We start from the raw sequence: 25,260 nt of genomic DNA, 5'->3' as shown, positions 1-25,260 counted from the left end.
CATTAGCACAACTCAGTCCTCTCAAAGGGCCCAGGTAGGAGTCCACACTCAGGCCCAAGGCACGCTGGTTAGAAAATAGCTCTGGCGGGCCTTCTCTCCCATTCCTCCAAACCCCCTGCCCGGAGTCAAGGCACACCTTAAAGGATGTAAGAAGCCTCCTCCAGGAGCCGGTCATTTACTCTTTTTCTTTGTTGTTTTCCTAGAGGTGAGTCGAGAAAACACGCTCACAGAAAGAGAGAGAACGGTTGCAATTTGCGCCCCCTCCCGCCCCTCGACGCAGGCAATTCCTCGCGTGCATCTGGCGGCGAGGGCCGAGCCGCCTCCGCGCGGCTAATATACATATTTCGAGGGGGAGGCTGGGCGGCTGCTTCTTCGCCGGGTCAATGTGTTAATTAAAAGTTGGTCCGAGTTGGTCAGCACGCAGTCCCAGATGTGCTTAACAGCATGCAATTAACACATAAGGCAAATCTTTTTGAAGATACCAGAATTGAAAACCCCCCAAAGAAACTCCATCCCGCCCCTGCCTTTAACGTGAAATAGCTGTGGCAAATAATGGAAGAGTCATTAAAAGACGTAATTAAATGTGGGCCGCCATTCTTGAAGGGGGTAGGGCTGGAAAAAATTCCCTAAATCTATATATTTCAAAAATAAATAGCAAATTGATTTTTTTTTTCTTTTCTTTTTTTTTTTTTTCTGCAGGACTGGCAGGCTCTGAGATCCGCTTCGCTCCGTTCCCACCCCATGTATATTAAATAGCAGGCGAGCGGCGGCCGAGCGGCGCGGTGACCTAGCGAGCGCCCGGAGTCCCCGGCCTCTGCTCGGGCCCGCGCGCCGCCGCCGCCGGCGGCGATTGCAGAGGGGCCTCTCCCAGCCAGATTGGTTTCTCTATCCAGGGATAATTACCGCAAGCTCACTTGCCTGGCGCCCTTTATATTTTCAAAACGTGCAGGGGGAGAGTACGTATGAATTGGAGGAGGAGTGATAGTCATTCTAGATTAAAAAAAATTTACATGAAAGGTAACAGTATTCTCGAAGACACCTAATTTCATCATGGACCTCACCCGAGGAGCAGGTCCGGATTCTGTTGCATCTGCCAGCTCCCGCCTGCCCGCAGTTTTCTACCTTATTTAGCCCTTTGCCCTCAGTTCTCAGGCCTCCACGTGTCACTTTGCTGCTATTTGTGTTTTAATTTGGGTTGACTTTGTGTGTGTGTGTGTGTGAGAGAGAGAGAGAGAGAGAAAGAGAGAGAGACAGAGAGAGAGAGAGAGAGACAGAGAGACAGAGACACTTCTCAGAATCCAACAAAGACCTTGAGTAAGGGCTATTGACTGCGTTTTCTCTCTCTGAAATCTGTTAGGTCCCCATCCCCCCATTCTCCTGCTTATACACATTCACAGGGGCAGATGCTCGCCAGCACGCCACATTCACCCACATTCCCACACATCATTCATTGCAACTTCCCCACATGCAGAAGCAAGAGGAGGACTTGGTACCCAGTAAGGCACCTTAAGGCCACACGGACCTCTAAATCAACTTCTTGGTTATCAACCTAGACTTCATGTTTTGGTTTCAGGGATGCCACATGATCCCATCACCAACACCACCCAAAAGGGGGTCGGGGATAGCAAATCTAACCAATTAATTATGTGTGTCGTATCTAAAGGGCGTGCCTTATTGATGACACCTAATGAAGCAAATAATGGATTTGCAGTATCTCCGCTATTCATCTGGTCCTTCCAGAATATCAAGTATTAAGGAGAGATGGATAGTGATGGATGGAGAGACAGAGAGGAGAGGGGGAGGGGGAGAAGGGGTCGGCTGCAGATCCTTGGAAACCGACCAGATTTGTTGAGTGTCGGCTTGAAGAAGGCAGTCTGAGCCATGATTTAAACACGGGCGGCATCATTGTTAACTAGTGTCCAACGACTGTCCCCTGCCCCCACTGTGCCTGCTTTCCATTCCTTTCTTTTCTCCCTTTTGTAGAATATAGAAGGTGAATAATGAAACCATTTTGCTAATAGTTTATGAGCCATGAGATTGGAAATGTATATGGATAGACCGGAGCACCAGACTAAAATCATTTGAAAGAAGCGTGAGGCTTGGCAGAGAGAGAAAGAAACCCTCCGTGTCCTGTCTCCCAGCCCGGAGCAGAAAGGGACGAATGAAGTGGCCTCCTGCCTCTCCCTCTCCGCCCCATCCGAGGACAGCGGCTTGGGCAGTCTCCCGCCAGCGCCTCGCCCTCCTCGTCTCCCCAAGGGGCTGGAGCGAGAGGGAGATGAATTGGGGCGATGGCGAGATAGCGCGAGCGGGAGATAATCGTTATCACCAGGGTTTTTCTTCCAGTGATGGGATCTGAAAAGATCTATCACGCGGCGTAGCTTTCCCGGAGGCATAAAACAATAGACGTGAACCTCGCGCTGCACACAGCCACAGGGACGCTTCTCCGTGCGTCTGTCATTTCTGCCCCGATAGGGCCCGTTTCCCTAGTTAGGAACACCCAGAACCTTGAGAAATGCCGCGAGAACCTACCCATCCACCCACCCGACCTCTACATTCGGCCAGCTAGGAGGGCTTCCCATCCGCTTTCTTTGCCAAGTTGCTGCAGTTTCAAAGCCTGGACTCTGGAGGAGGGATGCGAGGGCACCTAAGGGAACTCGAGATGGAATAGGGTGGAAGGTGAGGCGCTAGCCTAGACCCACAGAGGGGCCGCAAAGCCTGGGGAAATCCTGGGAGCTGACCCAAGCCAATAGGCCGCGAGAGACCGCCCCGCTTTAGGCCGGGCGTCCCATAGAGCAGAGGCGCACGGGGGAGGGCCAGGGCGGGCTCCTCTGGAGGCGGCGGGCTCCAGGCCGGGCTCCGTAATCTGGTCGGCAATTGGAGCGGGAAGGCTGGACAGGTAGGTGGCGTGGGGAGCACAAGCCCAGCAGCGGTACCCCGGGACGCCTGTACTACTTCCAAGCCCATCTTCGAGTACCCTTAAGCGTGCTTGGGACCGGGGCGGAGGGACGGCAGCGCGGCCTCCCAGGCCCTTGAGGCAGCCTGCGAAGCGCGGACTGTCAGTTCTCGCGCCCGGGACGCGGGCTTTGCCGGGACTGGAAAGGCAGAGGTTCGCGTAAACGCCTGCGTGGAGCCGTGGGCGGCGGGCACACCCCGCAGCCGCAGCCCTCTTGGCACTTGTGCATTTTCCCACTCTTTCCAAACTGGATTTGGGGCAAACAGAGTAATTTTTGCGTTTAAGAGGAGGTAACTGGTGGGCAGCGGTGTTAGGAAAGGCACGACTGGTGTTAGGAAAGGCGCCCCGCATAAACTGCATGGCAGACCCTTTTTGGTTTTCGCCCTTCGGGGTACGAGTAGAGGTTAGGCGTTTGACCTTCTGTGTAGGGTGCAGGTTGCTGCATTGGGCAGAGGTGGGGAACTGGAAAGAAAAAGCACCACCGCCCTCGGCTCCCCCCGCCCACCCCCCAGCTAGGGGTCACAGCTAGGCCCAGGGGCGGGCTTGGCCCCCACAACGCAGGCCTGGGAGTCCACGGAGGAGCAGAACAACCTCCTGCACCTGCGGGCTCTGTTCTCCCGGTACCTGGCTTCAGCTGCAACATCCTCAATTTCCTCAATCCCATACCCATCCTTGTTGACTGTCCTATTGACCTCGGGTTCTGTGCGACATTTAGCGAAGCAAACTCCTGAATTGGGGAGTTTGGTGTGGGGAGCGAGTTATCTTGGGGGTGGGGGCTTTATTTTTAAGGAAGCATCTAGAATGAAAATGAAAATCTTACTGAGCCAATCACGACCCACAATCCGGCCTGGCCAAAAGGAAAGGGGAAAGGAGGGCAGTCAATTGTGTTCAGGAATCCCAGTCAAGTAGATTCCGGTGGGTCTGCAGGTGTAAGCAGCAGGTGCAGCAAAAGGGCGTCTAGGGACGTGTGAGGGCGTGCGGCGTGATTAGTAAGAAAGAACCCAAGGCAAAACCTCACGGCCCCATCCCGCAGCTCACGCTCAGCCTAGAACTGGCACCCCCAAGCAAGCGGTGATGGGACCCGGGTGCCCGCGTTTGCCCTCCCGGTAGGCCAGAGCCTAGGATTGACGCAGAGTTGCTGGTGGGTTATTGTCGCTTCTGGGAAAGGACACCTGCGCTGCAGGAACTCCTCTGTGCCTTCTGCACTCACCTTCTGCACTTCCATCCAAAATTCTGAATTCTGGATTACCTACATTCCTGTCCCAGTACCTCAAGAAAACGCCAGCTCCTGAAAGTGCTTCCCGCTTTCCCTCCCAGTCACTCCAGTACTCCCAGAGGGAAAACCGGCTCCGGATCCCCCTCCGCCCCCTGGCTTCCGCAGCCACCCTCCCTGGGAGCTCCACTCTTGGCGTTTTCCAGCCAGTGCCAATTGCTGGGTGGGGGAGAAGGGTAGCAAAGGTAGGTGGGTAGGGAGGGTCAGATAAATGGCGCGATTCTCGCCCCCTCCCGCAAGAGTAACAATACTACTGTAAATTCTAATAAAATTAAATTGCATCTCTCTCTCCGAATCTGTCCTCTCACAGCTACTGCGAATGGGGCGGGGATGGGAGTCAGGTCGTCCCCGGAAAGGGGGGGGATCTTGAGCAAAATGCACGCCTGCTCCTCTCATTTGTTAGCTGCTTGGGTCAAAAAGTTTGCTATTTATAGGCTACACGCGGCAGCCCGAATCCTCGTGCCGGCTTCCGAGTGCAAAGTGAGAGCGATCCCGGAGGCGCCCAGCGGCCCGACTCCGTCGGGTCCCGTGATTTGTTTTGTTTTATTTCTGCTCTCACGCGGCAAGCAGCCAGGGAGAAGACGTTGGGGAGCCCCGAAACGCCCTCTGGTAGTAGCAAGGAAAGCAGTTTTGCAGTCGGTGAATGTGAGTCCACGCCTGACCTCTCTCTGCGCGCGGGCGAAAAGGCTGGGAGGAGGCGCAGCAGCCCCGCCGCCTTAGCCACGCGCGCCCCTTGCTCAGTCCTTCGCCTCCGCCTCTGCCCCTTCAACCTCCAGCTCCACACTTGTCCCTCCTCCCCCTTTGATTTCTCCCTTCTCATTCTCTATTTCGCAGCATCTCTTACCCTCCCCTCACCTCTTCTCTCAACTTCCAGCTGAGTTTGCATCTGGGCACAAAATGAGCTGAGACTGGCCTTTACGTGGGAGGCGGGGTGGGCGTGTGTGTTTCATAAAGAATAAAACTGTGCAGGGGTGAGAGGTGTGGGGGGTGAGGAGGGGGAAAAGCGCGTGCCCGAGCTGGCCCCAGAGCGCGGCCCGGCGCGCTGGGGGAGGGGACGAGGTGCGTCCAGATGGAGACCTTTCCTTTCGCAGTCGCTCCGACCTCTGGGTGAGGACGCAGTGCCCAGGAAGCCTGGCCATTTGGGACTGTCCCTCTGCGGTGTGGGGACAGATCTCTCTTAATCAAAATCTCAGAACTGCCCCGGGCGGAAAGCTGGAAAAGGAGAGGAAGGACATGGGCTCAGGCTGGGGCTAGTCGGAAATAGAGTCAGGGTCAGGTCCCTGAATTCCAGGTAAACTGGGCGCTGGGACACCATTTTTCAGCGGCTGCAGGGCAGGACGCGCATGCCCTGAGAGCAAAGGCACAAGCGGATCGTGGCGGTTGGTCCATAGGTCTTGACCTTGTCCTTTTTTTCTAAATGTCAGAGCTACAAACTATGCGGTTTTAGAAATCAAACGTCAAGGGGACTCGGGCACAGCAGACTGGCGAGGTTCCTTGAGCCTCAGCCCGGAGCGAGAGGAGCCAGCATCGCTGCGCCAAACGCGCCGGGGATCTGAGCGCGGAGCCGCGGTCAGGCGCTCTTTCTCGCAGGTGCGCGGTGGCAGGCTGTAAGCTCGCTTATGGTGGGTCAAAGTGCCCTTTCCCACCTGAGCTGAGGCACACTTTTGAGGCATACGGGGTGGAGAGAAGATTGTATCTAAAAATAACCCCGGGCTTGGATCCGTGGAGCTGAAAATGAGAGGCCAGAGCGGGGGTAGGGAGGAATTAAGAACAGGTAATGGGATATGGCTGTTCTGTATCGCAGGGCCCTGTACCTTCACTGCACGCATCTGGATCAACTTTTTAGGCACTACCAATTTCTCTTTCCTCAGTAGATGTCACAGTTAGAGTCCTCTTTTAGCTACATCCCCCCGAAAGTGCCCAGGCAGTCTTTGCTGATAGTCTGGCAGGGAGAGAAGATTCAGCACCGGTCTGTGTTTGGAGGAGACCTACTCCCCAGAGCTGGTGTGCCCGAAGTTCCCTGTCACAGAAACCCTGGGGGCCGAGGTGTGGTCTGTTCCCAGCCCGCATCCCCAGTTCCCTCCCAAGCTCACATTGCAGCAGCAGTCTGGTTCAGACAGGACCCGGGCAGTCTACAGCTGGCCCTGAGCTGCCCGGATTCTCAACCCGGCCCTCCCAAAACCGCTTTCCAAAACTCGACTGCCAAGTTAAAAGCAGAAACAAGTTTCTGCCACTAACTCTGAGCCTCATTTGAGGATATGGGTAGGTGTGAAACTTAGTACATCTTTCTAGGCAGAAAACGGTGGCACTGACCTCTAAATGCTGGAATTCAGGGGCTGGAGGTACGATATCTCAACAGCCCTCGGCCCCGTTTCCCTACAGTAAATGCAATCAGCTCTTTGGTTGAGTTTATCTTAGCTGCAAGTCTTTTCCCTAAGCCCCAGGGGGAAGGGAAGGAAAGAAGGAGAGAACAGATCTAAATAAGAAAGGCAGAAGTATAGAGGAAAAGAGAAAAGGGAAAGACTCGCTAAAGGAAAAGCACAGTTAAAAACAAACAAACAAACAAACAAACAAACAAAAAAACATTGCTAACTTTCTTTCCCCCTTGTTCAGTTTGAAAAGCCCACAACTTTCCAGCGAAGGAGTTAGCCAAGAACAACCCTGCCTCACCCCCAGGTTCCCGGCTACTGACCAGCTAGCCAGCATGTGTTTGCCCAGGCATTGACCCGCATTTCTTAGACTCCACAACTCCCGACCCTCAGGACCTTCAGACATTTAAATACACCATCCCCAATGTTTCTATGACGCGCATCGCTCAAGTATTGGCCAAAGTTGGAGAGGACCTGAGTGCAGGCTCCCAACACCTCCAGCAATTTTGCTTTAGCATAAACTCTGGGTCCTGAAGGTGGTGTGCTAGGTGCCAGCCTCCTGGGTAGCAGTGGGAACAGAGTGTTAGTCTAAATCATTCATTCTGCTTTTAGAAATTTTGGGAAACATTGGGACTTTTCCCGCCTTTGTCGGGAATCTTAGAACTAGGGAGCTTCAGTCGCTTAGGGAAGTGACTTGCTCCGGCTGTGAGACTCACTTGCTCAGCTCTCTATGTGGCAATGCTGGCCATATCTTTCTAGTTCGTGCTTCTGACAGCAGGTTCCTTTCTGGCCTGTCCTTCCATGCAGTAGGCCTCTGTGGCATGGCCTCTAGAGCCCTGGGTTTACAGTCTGGGGTTCTAGACAGGAAGGACCCCAAGTTATCTTTTTCATTGTGAGTAAAGGTGACATGTCCACCATGCAAACAAAACTAGACAACAAACCTTTGGGGTATGGAAGGGAGTGATGACAGAGAATGGGGAGACCCATTTGTTTCCAAATCAGTTAGTGAAGAAAAGAAATTTCATTTCCTCCAAATTAGCTCGTTTTCAAGAAACCCTGGAAAATGACAAGAAGAGGAATTGTCCTCTTACAAAGACTTCAGATCTGTGACCTGTAGCATCCAAAAAGAGTCAAGGAGAGAGTAACCAGTCACCTGTAACCCCCCCACCCCCACCCCCCAGAGGAGGCAACAATTCTCCATGCATGCAGAATTAGATATAAGTGGGTACCTGTTCCCATTTGCACACAGGTCCTGCTTTTCTTCTATGACCTTAGATCACGGTTATAAGTGGTGGCCATCATTTTACCAATAATCAAAGCATAACCTCTTGACAGTTCCTAAACTGTGCTTTTTCATGGTGCCACTGGCTGCTAAGTTGCCAGGGATGCTATAATCAGCTTGAACCATCCCAGACCAAGATAACTTGATGAGCCTTAAAATTCCCCATGCTTCTCAGTCCCACTTGCCATCCCTCAGCCGCCATCCTGCCTTCTCTACCAGCATGGCTGTGCATACTAAAATGGCCTGACTACCAATTCCAGTTCTTCCTCTCCCTTTTCACAGCTAGATCTTTGACTGGAATTAAGAATCACTTGGCCTAGCTCAAGGTCTCACACACCTGTAATCCCAGCACTTTGGGAGCCCATGGCAGGAGGATCCCTGGAATCCGGGAATTCCAGACCAGCCTGAGCAGCATAGTGAGACCTCCCTCTTTACGTACGTACATACATACATACATATTACTGGGTGTGAAAGGATGAAGGCAATGGCCAAACTTTTCCTAAAAGTTGGAACAATTTCTTTGCTCCCCCCTTTTCTACTCTGACTTCCAGAACCATCTTTCTTGGGTCAGCAACTGCAGAGCTCCAGCAATGGGGTCTTCTTAATCTTGTGTTCTCCCTTATTGGGATTTCTTTTTCTTAATGAAGAGTGTGTAGAGGAACTGAGTGTAATCTTCCAAGATTTTATTTGATCATTAAATTTACACATTTCAAGGCAAAGAGCAGAGGCCTGAAATCCAGATGGCAGGAGGGAGGGAATTATGGAGAACCCAGAGAACTAAGTGACTCTTTGACAAGAAAATTCAATTAACTTGATGCTCTCCTATTATGTCTCACCAATTTTAACTCAAATTTTTCCTCTTAAGTGAAGAAATAGAATTCTCTGATTATATAACTATATTAGCCACACATTCAGGGCTGTATTCTGGCTGAGGATTTTTAGATGTTGACCACTGAATATGTATGCAGCCTGCAAAGTCTTCTGCGCCCTCCAATATCTCACTTCATTTTCACATAAAGGAAAAGCATTTACTTTCTTCCAGTTCTTGGTCACCTTCAACAGGTTGGTTTCAGTTGCTGTATTTCTCAAATTTCCTTACGATAACAGCACATGAACCAGATATGTTTGGATTTTGTGGGACAGGATTACTCCCACTTCAGTTCTCCGGGTAGTTCTAGCTAAAACTGCCTTTGTTTTCACCTGAGTTAGACACATACTTGAGATGAAAGTGAAGATTTTTTTAACCTGAATTATTCAAATGCTTGCTTACTGTTTTTTTTTTCTTTTCTGCCTATTTGGAATAAACCTGGTCATTAATAAATATGGTTATACTAACATTTAAATAGACACATCATAGAAGACAAACATGACTTTTTATGTAGAAATTTTCTTTGAGGTATTTGAAAATCATAAGTTGGGTATTTACTTCAAGAAATTGGACCTTTGAAATTAATGGACAACTGAACATATTTTTAGAACTTTTCGTTTAACTTTAGCATACTTCTTTAGAATTAGATTCTCTAATCCAGGTGTCCCCAAACTTTTTACACAGGGGGCCAGTTCACTGTCCCTCAGACCGTTGGAGGGCCACCACATACTGTGCTCCTCTCACTGATCACCAATGAAAGAGGTGCCCCTTCCCGAAGTGTGGCGGGGGCCGGATAAATGGCCTCAGGGGGCCGCAGTTTGGGGATGCCTGCTCTAATCCAACTGAATCTGCCATTAATTGCTTTAACAAGTATGTGTTTAAATGAGATTGTTTCAACATATCCACCTGTACAACCTATCTGACAGGAGTTTACAATTCAGAAAAATTAAATTTGGGGCAATATAGTATATTCTGTTGACTCATTTAAGCTATATTTTACTGCCAATGTCTTAATAGTTAGAAAAAAAAGACATCTCTTTGTGGGGGAAAATGTAGAAAATGTATGTCTTCTTTTTCAGGAAGGCTTGATGAATACTTAGGCTCCAATGTTCTTTATTTTTTTTCTGTCAAATACATCATTGCTTCTGATTCATTGATCTCATATAAATTAAAATAATATTCAAGTTATTGATTTCTGAAAAATTATATCCCCCTCTTACCAGAATAATTTTCAGTTATTTTTCATTAAACATTTTAATGTAATTTAGAAGAGAGAAAATTCTTACACATATTCATTAATTGATGATTGCCAAATTAGCTAAACTATTGACAGTGAATATTTGGAAGTGGAGATGTAACATCAGGAAAGGTGACATTTCAGGTCCAGTGCAATGGCTCACACCTGCAATCCCAGCTCTTTGGGAGCCCAAGGGAGAGAATTGCTTGAGGCTAGGAGTTTGAGACCAGCCTGAGCAACATAGCGAGATCTCTTACCTACAAAAAGAAAAAGAAAAATTAGCCAGGCATGGTGGTTCATGCCCGTAGTCCTAGCTACTCAGGAGGCTGAGGCAGGAAAATAGTTTGAGCCCAGGAGTTCAAGGCTGCAGTGAGCTAGGATCCCACTACTATACTCCAGCCTGCACCACATAGTGACACCGTCCTCTACATAAATAAGTAAATAAGTAAAGTTGCAGTTTCTGCTATTGATGTGACAAATCAAGAATGAGATTAAAGGGCAAATGATAAGTGGCACAATGAAATAAAGGCAATAAGGACAACATTTCAGCTGCTGATCATTGAGATGTAGATGCAGTATTCTACTCCTTAAAATCATTTGGGTGATATATTGTGTGACATTATTTTATATGGGAAGAAGAAGCTTCTTCCACTGGGGGTTCAAGTAAATACTTACTTTTTAGTGAGTTAAACTTCACATAACATCACATTTATTATTTTAATCATTTAAAGGAATATAGTGTTTTTTTTTTTAAATTCACAATGATGTCCAACCATCACCAGCATCTAAATCCAGAACATTTTTTAACACTCCAGAAGGAAAGCTCATCCCCTAAGCAGTCACTCCTCATTCTTCCCTCCCCTTCAGCCACTGCCAAGCCTTAATCTTCTTTCTGTCTCTCTAGGTTTGCCTATTCTGGACATTTTATAATTGGAATCTTTTAACATTTGGCCTTCTGTATCTGGCTGCTTTCTCTTATTATCTTTGTATAACTTCACTTGTTATCAAGGTTCATCCATATTGTAACATGAGTCAGTTCTTCATTCCTCTTTATGGCTGAATAATATTCAGTTTTATGGATATATCACATTTTGTTTACACATTCATCAGTTGATAGACATTTGGGTTGTTTCCACTTTTGAGCTATTAGAAATAATGCTGCTGTGAAGACCTGTGTACAAAGTTTTGTTTAAACATACGGTTTCTGTTCTCTTGGGTCTAACTTTGTTTAGGAACTATCATACTGCTTTCCACAGTAGCTGCGTAATTTTATATTCCCACCGAAAATGTATGTGGGATCCAATTTCTACATTGCTTATCAACATTTATTTTGCTTTATTTCTGATAGCCAGCCTAGTGGGTGGAAGTGGTAATTCACTGTCATTTTGATTTGTATTTTCCTAATAACTAATGATGCCAAGTATATTTTCATGTGCTTATTGGCCATTTGTACATTCTCTTTGGAGAAATGTCTATTCAGAGTCTTGACAATTTTTAAATTGGGGTTTTTGTCTCTTTGTTGTTGAGTTGCAAGAGTTCTTTATACATTCTGAATATTCAACCGTAAGATACAGGATTTGCACATATTTGTATTTTCTCCTATTCTGTGGGTTTTTTTTTTTACTTTGTTGATAGTCCTCTGTTATTCATACAAGTTTTTAATTTTGATGAATTCCCAGTAGTATTTTTTTTGAGACTGGGGTCTCACTGTGTTGCCCAGGCTGGTGTCCAACTTCTGGACTTAAGTGATCCTCCTAACTCAGCCTGAGGAGGCAGGAGTATTATTTTAAACAATAAAGACATTACATATCCATGAAAAGACTCAGATTAATCACAACACAAAACAAAAATTTACAACCCTTATTAAAGAGAAGACATTTCTTTAATGCCCAATCAACTTTACCAAATGCAGATTATCAGGGAGTATGTAAAGTTAATGCTGTTCAAGAAAAGGAAAGGCTACATTGACCTTTTTCTTTGAAGAAGTCCTGAGTTATTCAGATAAGGTGTCTAACTTATGAATGAGATCTTTCATCTCAGGATGACAGTAGTTATTTTTTTAAAATTATCATTATCAAATTCATCTACCAAGAAATTTCAAATAATCTCCTCTGTTTAAATAACATTAAGGAGCTGCCTTAAACCAACAACAACCAGGAAAATCTAAAGGTTGACACGGTGTTTCTAATTTAGCAGTTTCTAACACACAGGCCACAGTAGTCAGATGGCATGCTTGTAAAGTTACTGAAAGTTCTTGGAGTCAGAGAGAAGAGAAACTAAATCATGGCAAAACATTTTTAAGACAAAACTTATAAAAGAGTAAGACTATCAATGGATATTATTAAATGTAAAGGCTTTGCCTATTATTTTGAATTGGTTGCTTTTAGGCAATTAATTTATTGATTAAAAATAACCAGTGCAGTGGTTTGGATGAGATTTTTATTTTAATTGTTTAGTGATTAAGAAAATTTACGATGCACACTGGTTTGGATACCTCTGATTTTGTCCACTAGAGGTCTTGGATCAGCTTGCTGTATTGGTCATTTTATGGAGTGTGCTAATGGGCAAACCCCTGAATACTTCCTAAGTACCTGCGCACAGTGCTCTTCCATGGCCAACAAGCACATGTGTGGCTGTCACCTGAATACATCCTAAGGGATCCCAAGGGAAATTCAGTTTCCTAATCTGCAGAGTAACACCTTTATCTGACAATGATTGTAGGGACAAAAAGGAATAACATATGTGAAAATGTTTTCTACATATGAAGAATATTTAAAGAAATTTGGATGCTTTCGTGTGTCTTCTTTTCAATGTAGCACTTAGAGTCTACCAGACATTGCCCCAAGATTTAAAAAATATTTTAAAATTAAACAATTCTACAAAGTGAGTACTATTATTCCCCCCACCCCCCATTTTACAGGTTAGAAAACTGAGGCATGGAGTTTTTTTGTAACTTGCCCGAGGTCACATAGCTGATGAGTGGCAGAGCTAGATTTTTAACTCGGGCAGTCTCACTCAGAAGTTCATGTTCTCAATTACCTACCACATTATGCTGCTTAGAGTGAAATGATCTAGAGATTTCAGATAATCAACAAATACTTATTGAGTACCTATTATGCATTAGGCTTCTCTTGGAACATTGGAAGGTCTAGCAATGCTGGGACTGCTCTCCTGCATTCTCTTATGACAACCATCAGCTGGAGGTGAGTTTCAAGGCCATCTTTTGATGGGGTCACCAAACTTGGCATGATTTATTCACCTGTTTACCTGCATAAGCCCTGTCATTAATCACGTTTGTTACTGCAAACATAAGACACAGGCACAAAAGATAGCTTATAACCAAAATGTATAAGCAAAAGGCAGTAATACACACAGAAAATGAACATTGTAGCATGAGTTGAGCTTCGCAAAGTTCTCTTGCTGTTAGCATTAACCACAGAGCAATGAGGCTTTGGACAGGCATTTACAATTTAAGTGTTTAAAATCAGAAGAGTAGAAAATACCAACACAAAAAGCAAATGAATATAAATCAATATACAGGGAATATCGTTGACATCCCACTAATTGGAAATCTCTAATACTCTTTTAAGTGGAGATTTTTCCGTTTTAGCATTTATTTCATTATTTTATGCACAAAAGGTAAATAATACGTAATATCATCTATTTAAAAGCAGGCTTCAGAATATGCTGCAAAGTTGGGAAACAATCAACCCAATGTCTAATGCTTTCAAAGTATTCATGCACTGCAGTTGGGCAGTGTTCCTAGTAATTAGCCTGAGTAGTGTGGGCTCCAGAAAGGTCTTTTGAATGGAGGGATAATTGAATATGTAGAGTACCATATTATCATTACATGTATTTCAGTGCACTCTAATTTTTTAACAATGGTTAATTATTATTAATGAGGTTACTTGATGAGCAGGAACCTTCTTTTTGTACATGTGTCTCTACCAAGCCAAGTTGACTCTGGCTATTTGCCTACCTAAGATTAGAGTCTGCTTTTTGAAGATCTGGTACCAAACAGAAGAAATATTTTAATATTTGATGTGTTGTGACCACTGTCATATAGCTTGACCCTCACCATGATTTCACCAGCACTATGTCCATATTACATGGGCCAAGTGTACTATGGAATTTGCTAGGCTGATGGCACAGGTCTGTGTAGTACAGTTGGTCCAGCCATTTTATCTGTGTCTGAATAACCAGCAGAAAACCTTTCTGTACTATACCACATGTGTGATGTAATTTGTTTAATATTACAGAATGTTGAAATGGCAAATTTATTGATTTATTGAACAGTATATGTTAAGTATCTGCTGGGTTTCACGGTAGAGTTTTATAGACACTTTCTTCCTGCACAGTGCTATGGGGTGGGGTAGGTAGCTGGGTAGGGAGGTAAAGAAAAATGTATTTTGAATCCTACAGAGAAGAAAGTGAGGCTTAGAGATTACTGCCCACGACTTCACAACAAGTCTGGATGCTCATCTGAGACTCAAACCCAGGCCTCTGATAACAAGTTCAGGCCTCCTCTACCACAGTATCTCTTTTTTTTTTTTTTTTTTTTTTTTTTTGAGACGGAGTTTCGCTCTTGCTACCCAGTCAGGAGTGCAATGGCGCGATCTTGGCTCACCGCAACCTCCGCCTCCTGGGTTCAGGCAATTCTCCTGCCTCAGCCTCCTGAGTAGCTGGGATTACAGGCATGCGCCACCATGCCCAGCTAATTTTTTGTATTTTTTAGTAGAGACGGGGTTTCACCATGTTGACCAGGATGGTCTCGATCTCCTGACCTCGTGATCCACCCGCCTCAGCCTCCCAAAGTGCTGGGATTACAGGCTTGAGCCACCGTGCCCGGCTCACAGTATCTCTGGATCAGCTTTTCTGAGGGTCCATTCCATCCAAAAACCTAGGTCAGAATGACCTGCGTTATTTGTGGAAAATGTAGCAGCCTGGGCCCTGCTCTAGAAATACTGAATCCCTGGGACTCAGAAATGTTAGTAATACCTTCAAGAGTTCTCATACACAGCAAATTTAAGCATCAGGGATCTAGATACCAAACATCTTGAAATATTTGGTTAGGTAATTTGATACTAAGAAAAGACAGTTTGAGGGGAAAGAAGAAGTTGTCTGACCACATATGATATTAATCAATACCAATGTATTTTTAATGTTGCCTTACACATTGGGATTTAAATAGATTCCAAGTAATCTTCCAGTTCAGGGAGGTTGTTCTTGAAGTAGTCCATAGATATGTGATGTTTTTAACACGTAGTTTTACAAAGCTGGTTCTTTAGGACCCTACTACCACACAATATTCATTAATTTGTTAAATATTTATTAAAGTATCAAATACTATGTTAAGCACTTGAGGAAAAGAAATGAACAAAATGGCATGGTTCCTCAACTCATGGAGCCAACCCACAATCTATGGAGGGAAGATGTCAACAAGTGTTTTGTCTGAAGATTTTTCTTATAGACAAATACATTTGTGAAACAATCTCAAAAATGGATTTATTGCTCTAGGGTGTTTCAGAGTCTGGTATGTACTAATATGTACTGTGAATATCTGAAAGAGGACTATGGTATGTGATGTTTTCCAGATTTATCACAGTATCTTTTGTGTGGATAGTAACTCACAGGTCTAGTGCAGTACAGTATACTCCAGTGAAATCCTGTGACCCCTGGAAGGCCCAGTACCCTTGTGGTACTGGTATGGATATAGAGGATATTATAAAAATGGAATCCCACTTTCCTCCCTCCTCAGGGTAGTCTTATTCTGATATCCTAGTGAGCACTGGGATATAGGATAGGCAGTGAGCAGACTTGTGAGAGAGCTAGTATTCGGGGATGCAGATCAGCCCTGAGCTATCTTCAGAGGCCCTGGAGTGAGAACTTAGACATGGAGTGGATCCCTGAATGTGTCTCTGGTCTCTTCAGCTGGCTGATGGTTAAGACAGAGGGTTGTTCAGCTTCAGGAATTCTGAGGCCGTCTTAGACCATTTGGTGTGAGATGGGCATCATGAGAGGGGATCACATACCACTTGTTACACAGAAGGCTGTTTACTATTTGAGGGATACCTAACCTTTGTCTAGGGACATAGAATGAGTTAATTCGCTGAAACATACCTCCTTTCTATGTATTGCACACTTTTATGAGGACCATTGTTGGATAAAGGAAAACAGGCATTTCCAGTGAGCTACCTAAGTTCCAGTACCTTGTTTTTTTTTCTTAATTCCTCCTTTCCTCAGGCAGTGGCTATAGCTAAGTAGAACAAAGTGACCTGGCAAGTGCTCAGATAACTCGAGAATGGCGTATTCATCTGATGGATGGATTTAAATAGTTTGGTTGTTGACATTTATCAAATTACCCAGAAAACTGCCACATCACCACCTTGATTGATGCACACAGAGTGCTTAAGGAAGCCTCTTCAGAACGGGTTGTTTCTGTTAGGTATCATAATATTTAAAGATATGTTGCTTTATTGTACATTAAGCACATGCTTTATTCATAAGCAGGTCTTACCACACATGCTTCCTCATGGATATACAAAGTGAAATCAAGAAAAATAGTACTATCCCAGTAATTCAGACAGTCATCACATGAGTAAATACTTGGGACAAACTGCTTTATTCCTCCTTTCTGGAGTTGCAGAATAAATGTTTACTTCTTCATTCATTGCGAGGAGATCTCAAATCTCTAAGTGTTGGTGTCTTCCATTTAAAGTCTAAATTCAGTTTACTCTTTTGATCATTTCGAACAAAGAGGCGTTAAATGCAATTGCTGCCTTCAGGAAGCTTACACATTAGGCTCAGAGATAGTCAGGGAAGGCGAGTGCACATATTGTTATAATATCAAACCAACATCTGGAAAGCGCTAAATGCAAAGGTTATATGTGCTGTGATAGTGGCTTAAAGGGGTTTCATCTGCCCATGAAGAATGAGAGAAAGCTTATTCCAGGAGATTGCTTTGATGCTGGTCTTTCAAAATGGGTATTTTAAAAAAATTATTATTTTACTTTTTTAAGTTTTGAGGTACATGTGCAGGATGTGCAGGTTTGTTACATAGGTAAGCGTGTACCATAGTGGTTTGTTGTAACTATCATCACCCAGGTATTAAGCATAGCATGCATTAGCTCTTTTCCCCAATGCACTTGCCATGCCCCTCAACACTCCCCCAACAGGCCCCAGTGTGTGTTGTCTCTCTGTGTCCATGTGTTATCATTGTTCAGCTCCCACTTATAAGTGAGAGCATGCGTTGTTTGGTTTTCTGATCCTGTGTTAGTTTGCTGAGGATAGCTTCATGCTTCATCCATGTCCCTGCAAAGGACATGATCTTATTCTTTTTTATGGCTGCATAGCATTCCATGGTGTATATGTACCACATTTTCTTTATCCAGTCCATCATCGATGGGCATTTGGGTTGGTTCCATGCCTTTGCTATTATGAATAAGGCTACAATGAATATACAGGTGAATGTAAAAAGGTAGAATTGGTGGAGCAGAAAAAGGAAGAATTGTGCTTAAAATTTTGTATACAATGGCAAGAATGTAATGAATACACTGAAATGGAAAAGCTAAAGGCCTTTTCAGTACGTAGCAGAAATGTATGCAGGATAGAGGAAGAAGGAGAATGACGAGGAAGAAGGTGAGTGCTGACATTATTTAGGGTTCCTTAGGCATGATATACTGTTAGATATATTATCTATTCCTTTTCATTTTTCATTTCCATGAGAAACAAAGCAGAATATTATTGAAGCCACTGCTTCACCAAAGATTCATGCACCATTTCTATTGGATAGCTTTTCTGCTGGGAAGTGACTGCTAGGGGGATACTATTTCCTAGGCTGTTTTGCATCTAGTTAGGATGAAATAATTGCTCTCAAGAACAAAATGTATATGTCACTTCCGGGCTAAAGTGGTTAAGAAGTGTGTGTGGTGTGTGGCTTTCCTACCGTGGGCTATGGAAGTGGCTGTAAATGAAGGAATTTAAGATCCTAAGGGAGAAAGAGCCGCTGGATGAAGAAGCCTGGGTTCTGCTGTATATATGCCTGGGCTTCATCTGAATAAGAAATCCTCATTGTAAGAAGCTACTGAGATGTGATGATTGATATTTCGTAGCAGTTAGAGTTATCTTAATACAGGTGTCATCACAGGCTTATAGAATATAGGCTCTTAGAGGTAACTTAGTCAAAATCACATAACTAATAAGAGGTGGGGCTAGGATGCAAATCCAGGTGTGTCTTCAGATTGCTTTTCTTTTTCTGGTCTGTTCCCATGGTTTTAACTACTACTGTCTACATGCTAATGAATATCAGTGCTCCCTTGTCAGTCTAGGCCTCTTTCTGGAGATCCAGAACAGTGTTGGCAGATGTCTCTTGGATATCTTTACTTGACAGCCTATATTATTTATCATATAAAATGAGATCCCTTAAAAATGGAACTACAATATATAACGGATGAAATAAGCAAAGTTACTTTCTTACAGAATAAGTGGTCCAACAAGAAGAATGACTGATCTGGCCTGTCTGCTTCATCTCCAGATTGCTTTCCTGCCTTCCTCTAAGGTGTTGTGTCATTTTCATAGTTAACCTAACTCATGGTTATCTGAGCAGAAATTCAGGACAAGCAATTTCCTTTTAAGCAAATGGCACAGAGGCTGCCTTCTGCTCCTATCATACCATCAAGAACTTAGTCATATGGCCACAGCTAGCTGCAAGGGAGGCTTTGTAATATGGTTACTAGTAGGTGGTTAGGTTCTTGGCTGAAACATTATTAGATGAAATAGGAGGAAAAACAATTTTGAAAGGCAGTCATCATTCTGGTACAAGAATCTGGCTCTCCGATATGAAACCTCAATGAATTTAAAACCATACCCAGCCTTCTACCCAAATTGATGCTTCATCTTATATTCTCTGACTTGATTAATAGCCACACCGTCCTCCCAGATGTCCAGAGAACAGGGCGGTGTGCTCTGACTTTTACTTTTCCTTCCTTTCCATTGCCAGTCATTTTCATCTCCTAAATGTCTGTTGAAACTGCTCGCTTCACTTAATCCTCTGTTTTTATCTCAGTTCGTGCCTCATCATCTCTCACATAGACTTGTAAGTTGGCCTCCTAACTGGTCACCCTGTCTCCAATATCAACCTATCAAGGACATCCTTCACACTACCAGGAGAGTGATTTTTCTAAAATGCAAATCTGATCATCATTTTACTCCCTTTTTACAACCCTTCAGTGATTTCCCATGGCAAAAGTCCAAATTGCTTTGCAGAGCACAAAAGGCCCTCTGTGGTTTAGTCCCGGAATCTCTCCAGCCTCATTTCTGACACTTTAATATTCCCCTCCCCAAAACGGATCATACCCACAGCTTCAGCTATATTGAGCAATGTCGGAATGTTGCATTTCCTTTTGTCTCTGCTCGTGTGTTCCTTCTGACTAATAAATGAGTGTATATAGATGTGTGTGTGTGTGTGTGTGTGTGTGTGTGTGTGTGTGTATACATCATCCTTCAAGATCCAACACAGCTGATACCTCTCCTGTAACCTTATCCCAGCCCTCCCCCAGGCAAAGTCCATCACTTTTTCCTTGTTATGTTTCATTTATTCTACAAGTGTGATGGATTGGATGAGTGTCTCTAGGCACTGTGCTAAGCATTGGACACAATGAGCAGAAATAGATATGGTCCCTGCCCATGTGAAGCTTATAGTCTAATGGCAGCAACAGACATTAATAAAATGTTCCCACAGACAATGTGAAATTATAACTGTGATAAATATTATGAAGATGAAAAAAAATGGTACAATTATGAGTCCATTACAGGAAGCCTAGTAAGGGAACCTTCACCAAGGAGGTATGTTTGAGCTAAAATGTGAAAGATGAATTAACCACATGAAAAAAATGAACTGTAGGTAGAGGGAACTGTGATTCAAAAACCCTATGTTAAGAGGGAATTTGGGATGTATGAAAGGGTTGAATGAAAACCGGGTTCAGTGGGGGTGTGGATGGTAAAGTGAGATATAGGATGAGGCAGGAGAGGTAGAGGCTAGACTCTGAAGAACGCCGTAAGTCATGTTAAGGAGGTTTTTCTTTCTTCTAAGAGGAATGAGATGCCACTTTAAATGAGATAAAGAATATATAATCTGATTGTTGGGTGGGGGTGGGGGTGGAATTCAATCTGGCTAATGTTTGAATAATGAATTTGAGTGTTAGCTGATTTGATGATGCCAGACTTGTTAGTTCAGGGAAGAGATTCTGATATATTGAATTAAGGTTGTGATAGTGGAGATGAAATAAAATATTTCTAGGATTTGGTATGAAATTAAATATTTCTAGGACGAGGGAGTGGGAGGGAGGTGTCAAGGATGGTTCCTGTATTCCTGGATGTATGGCAAAGGTGGTCGTGGAGGCCAGGAACCTGGAAGAAAATTAGTATGGAGAGAGTTTGAATGTGTGGTGTCTTGGAGAAATCTAAGAGGAGTCATCTCACTGAACATTAAGCTTATTTCTATTACTTCATATACTTTTTGATCACTTTTGTATATGTTTCTTTTTATTAGACTGTGAGCTCCTCAAAGGAATGGAGCAACATCTACCTATTATTATTGTTAATCTTTTCCATTTTTGTATCCCAAGTACTTATTACACTAACCTGTACACAGTATTTCCCCAGCAAATGTTAGTGAATAAATTATCTAACCGACCCCAAGGCCCACTCAACTTCTGCCACACCAGTAATTAGAAGGATAACAAACTGGAAAGGCAAGTTGGGGCTCAATTGTAGAGTGTTTTAAATCCCTGGCTAAGAATTTACATTATGACACAAAATGTAATTAAACCTTAAGTTTACATTTACTTTCCAATCCAACCTTTGTTTCAAATAATGCCTCTGTTATTTTTAAAATCATATAATGTTTACTCAAGGGATAGTCTTTCCTAAGTAAATCAAAGCCAACCAAGCTACAAGAAAAATACAGAGATTGCACTATTAAAAAAAAAAAAAAACCAACAAAAAAACTATGTCCTTATGCTGCAGGACAAAATGAAATTAGAATGAATGCATGGGAAAAGGGTTTGTGGATACAAAAGAAATACTCTTTATTTTTTAGCTCTTTTTTTTTTTCATTTGTATAGGAGGTTAGGATTCAGTCTTTAGGGCAAATCTAGAAAGGGTTTCAGATTTACATGGTCCATTGTTGGGTTATTTTCACAGCATGTATCTGAAGGGATTAATTTTGAAGCCCTACCACTGTTTCTTGGAGTCGGAGTGACAGAATGGTATTTTGAATCTGTTGGATTTAGTTATAACCACACAAACAGCCTCTATCTGTGATGAAACAATGCGAATTCAATAAATGCTCTGTGCAGTGATAGGGATGTGGACCCCTTAAAATTGATTTCTGCAAGACCTTGTTTGTGCACAGTAATGAATAGTGCTGTTTTAATTTCATCAACACAAAATGGCATGAAAATTATTTTTAATCTACCCCTGAAATTGGATACATTATTCTTTATTGGTTCTTGAAATCTATCTGTATCTGTATCTGTGTCTGGTGTTTGTATATCTATCTATCTGTCTGTCTGTCTATCTATCATCTATCTATCTATCTCTCATCTATCTATCTAGTTTTTAGAGATAGGGTCTTGCTTTGTCCCCAGGCTGGAGTGCAGTAGCATGATCATGGCTCACTTCAGTCTCTAATGCTAGGCTCAAGTGATCTGCTAGCCTCAGCCCCTGGAGTAGCTGGGGCTACAGGTATAAGCTATCATACTTGGCTGATTTTTTATTTTTTTCTAGAGATGGGGTCTCATTATGTTGCCCAGGCTGGTTTTAAACTCGTGGCCTAAAATGATCCTCTGGCCCCGGCCTCCCACAGTGCTGAGATTACAGGTGTGATCTACCACAACCAGTCTTAAATCTACATTTTTAAGGCTCCCTACCTATCTTAACCCCACATTAACTATGCAGATAACTGAGACCAAAACATGTATTTCTCTCCTTTATATGCATTCTTTTTGCATGTGTGATTCATTCTCTTCCTTTGTAAGCTTACATAATCCCTTTCTAATGTGAGCAGAGGGAACAGAGGTTGACTTGAATGAGCCCACAGATTCTTGTTGATCTTGATGAGAATCAGAATTGAGCATCATGTGACTGATGGCCCAATCATATTGATTTTAATGACTGGCTGTGGCAAGCAGGACTAGATAGAGCTATAGACTCTGAGGCCAGACCTACACAGTGCAAAGTATAGCTGTGACAGTTTTTCGGTAACTGCAGGCCACAAAGATAGCCAAACTGAATGTAGGTCTTAGATCTGCTAATGTTTGCATTCAGACTTTTAAGAGCCAAGGATTCAGAATCAGAGTGTTTGGGCTCATTTCTTTCCTTAGCTACTTACTAGTGGTATAGCCCTGGCCAAATTATGTTACTCATGGTTTGAGTTTCCTCACATGGATAATGGGATTAATGGTATACTTATTGCATAGGGTTGTTGGGACAATTTTAAGTGTTATTATCAGTAAAATATGTAGAACAGGATCTGACTCACAGTAGGTACTGAATAATTTCTAACTATTATTATTAGATTAGGAAGATGCTTCAGATATGGACTTTATAGTGACCAAGATGAATTTGTGAAAGCAAGTTCAGTGCAACTTTTGGTGAAATGTAAATAATTTTTAACTTTTTGGTGAAGCATTAAATATACATCATCTGCTTGACCCTTATAAATTAAATTATTTTAGAAAATGCTTTCTATAAATATGCTCTAAAAGTAATGATAGTATCAAAAACCATTCCAGAGAAACTGAAGATATGATGTCATTTAGTGAAGATTAAGGACCTCAGTTTGTTAAAGAGAAAGCCAAAGAAAATCACCAAGTTGAACCTGGAAATGGGTTTAATAGCATATACAATAGTATCAAATATTTACTGAGTGCTTATTATTCCATAATATCTTCATTTAATTTTTAAATTAATTTTTATTATTTATTTATTTATTTTTAGAGACAGGGTCTCGCTCTGTCATCCAGGCTGGAGTGCAGTGGTGTGATCATGGCTCACTATAGCTTTGAACTCCTAGGCTCAAGTGATCAATCCATCTCAGACTCCAGAGTAACCTCGGACTGCAGGCATACGCCACTACCCTTGGCTAGGTTTATTTTTATTTTTGTTTTTGTAGAGATGGGGTCTCACTGTGTTGGCCAGGCTGGTCACAAACTCCTAGCCTCAAGCGATCCTCCTGCCTCAGCCTCCCAAAGCCCTGGGATTACAGGCATGAACCTCTGTGGCTGGCCAATTTTATTTCATTTTAAAATTTTATTTATTTGTTATTTTACTTAAACCTTACAAATCTCCATAAAGTATTGTTATCCTCATCTTATGTGTAACTAAGCTGGGGATTAGAGAAGCAATGTGGCTTTCCAAGGTTCCATAGTTGTTTAGTATGCAATTCAGGATTTGAACCCAGTTATGACAAATGGCAAAGTTAATCTTTTTAACCTCTATGCTATCTTTCTCTATATATGCTGTTATTTATGTTAATAACTATCATCAATATGGTATTTTTGGGTTTACAAAACACTTTTAAGAGTCCTATAAGATAAGCATTTTTTAAGCCCCAGTTTTACACATAAGGAAATTGATGCTTAATGAGGCTGACTGATTTGTCCAGAGATCTTCAGTTACTACATGCCCCATTCTTAATGTTCCAAATGTTTAAATTTATCCTCAATCCTCTAATAGAGATTCTTGCCAACTCTATACCTACCCCTAGCCCAATGGGCTGATGTAGGAAGAGAGAGTGAGAGATAATCAACAGAGCCATGAATGGGGAAGGTATTCAAAGAGGAGGGAAAGCAAACAAGATGTGGGAGAAAAGCAGAGCCCTAACTTTGCCCACACTGTCTTTGCAAGTAGGAAGCATCGTGGTTGCCACATTCTCAGTAACAGAAGGACTGACTCTTTTTCTTTCTTGTCTTTCATCACACCGTGATGTAAAAATTATAAAAGGAAATATCAAAGTTAGACTTAAGAATATTCTGACAGTATGGGTTTTGAAATGTGGAGGGGTTATGAGAAACTTTCCTTATAAGACTGTAAGACATAATATTTGTTCTATTACCATATTGTATTTCAAGTAGGTATCCTTACAGTCAAAACATTCAGCTTTTTGATCAAATGTTGCCCATTAGTCTAATAGATGCTACAGGAGCTCTCTTCTTGAAACACATCAGGAAACTCAGGGATTGTTATTAGTTTGGTTTGAATTAGTGGCAAACCATTTTACTTTATTTGGGAACTTGCCAATGAGATGACAACCAGAGTTAGGACCTGCCAGCAATCACTGTTATCCCTAGTGATGGCTTTATACATTCCTCTCAAGGTAATTAAGATATTTATATCCATAAAATGGAAAAGTGCTTGTCTTAATCTATTTTATCTATAATGCCTCCATAGAATCCAGACATTTTAACAGGCTGAGTATGAGATCAGGATCTTGGGAAAAAACATACACTAATAAATATTTTATTGTTTTCTCTCCTTTCTTCATCCACTTAGGATAAAAATTACCCTTGTGAAATATCTGTGAAACTGCTATTCTATGGATTGGAAGTATCCTGCTACAAACTCATACATGAATTTATTTTATCAACTTTATATTGAGCAGATATTAAGTATTGGGCACTGTTCTGGGAGCTGAATAGTTATGAAACAGACAAAAGTCCTGTGGCTCTCATGGCTTATGTTCTAGTGGAGAGATACTTAGTAAGCAATATGAGTAGGTAGATGGGCAAGAAGAAACTGTTTCATATGTCCTCAGATAATGAAACCTGCTATGAAGAAAAAAAAAAAAAGGAAGGGAAGAGAGCACGGGAGGGTGACATCTAGATCAAGTAGACAAAGAAGGTATCCATGACACAGTGACTTTTGAGTATGGACCTGAAGGAAATGAGGATGATGACCTGACAGAAGTTTCAGGGAGGAGCATTTCAGACAGAGGGGCCAGCAAGTACAGGGGTACTAATGGAGGAGCATGCCTGGTATGTTTGAGCAGGCAGGATAGTGAAGCTGGAGAAGTGTGAATAAGGGGATGAGCATAGAAGATGCAGTAGAGACATTGTTGGGTGCGTGGGGGAAATGTTTATGGACCAGACCATATAGGGCCCTGTAGGGCATAAGTTTGCAAAAGTTTACCTGCTATCATGCTGAAACCAGGCTGGTTGGGGCAGATAGGAAGGGGCTGTTCTGAATCATGCATGGATGAGGCTCTTTTCATGTCAAAT

At 43.1% G+C, this 25,260-nt stretch overlaps 1 protein-coding gene across 3 annotated transcripts in view; it reads left to right on the top strand.

Annotated features, from left to right (window-relative positions):
- The first annotated feature begins 2,821 nt into the window (after positions 1-2,821).
- Positions 2,822-25,260, top strand: part of ESRRG (estrogen related receptor gamma) — a 644,467-nt gene continuing 622,028 nt past the window's right edge. Inside the window, exons 1-2 of one of the 3 annotated variants that reach the window (XM_074385196.1) lie at positions 2,822-2,896; positions 13,107-13,185. The gene's annotated coding sequence lies outside the window, so the exon portion shown is untranslated. Of the gene's footprint in view, positions 2,897-3,486; positions 4,872-5,311; positions 13,186-25,260 lie in introns of those variants that run through there. The other 2 variants (XM_010340941.3, XM_074385195.1) reach the window with 2 other exon arrangements.

Source organism: Saimiri boliviensis, chromosome 14 (assembly GCF_048565385.1).
Source record: "Saimiri boliviensis isolate mSaiBol1 chromosome 14, mSaiBol1.pri, whole genome shotgun sequence".
Classification (NCBI taxonomy): domain Eukaryota; kingdom Metazoa; phylum Chordata; class Mammalia; order Primates; family Cebidae; genus Saimiri; species Saimiri boliviensis.
The sequence above is the reverse complement of the archived record's forward strand: the minus strand, read 5'-3'. Positions and strand labels throughout refer to the sequence as shown.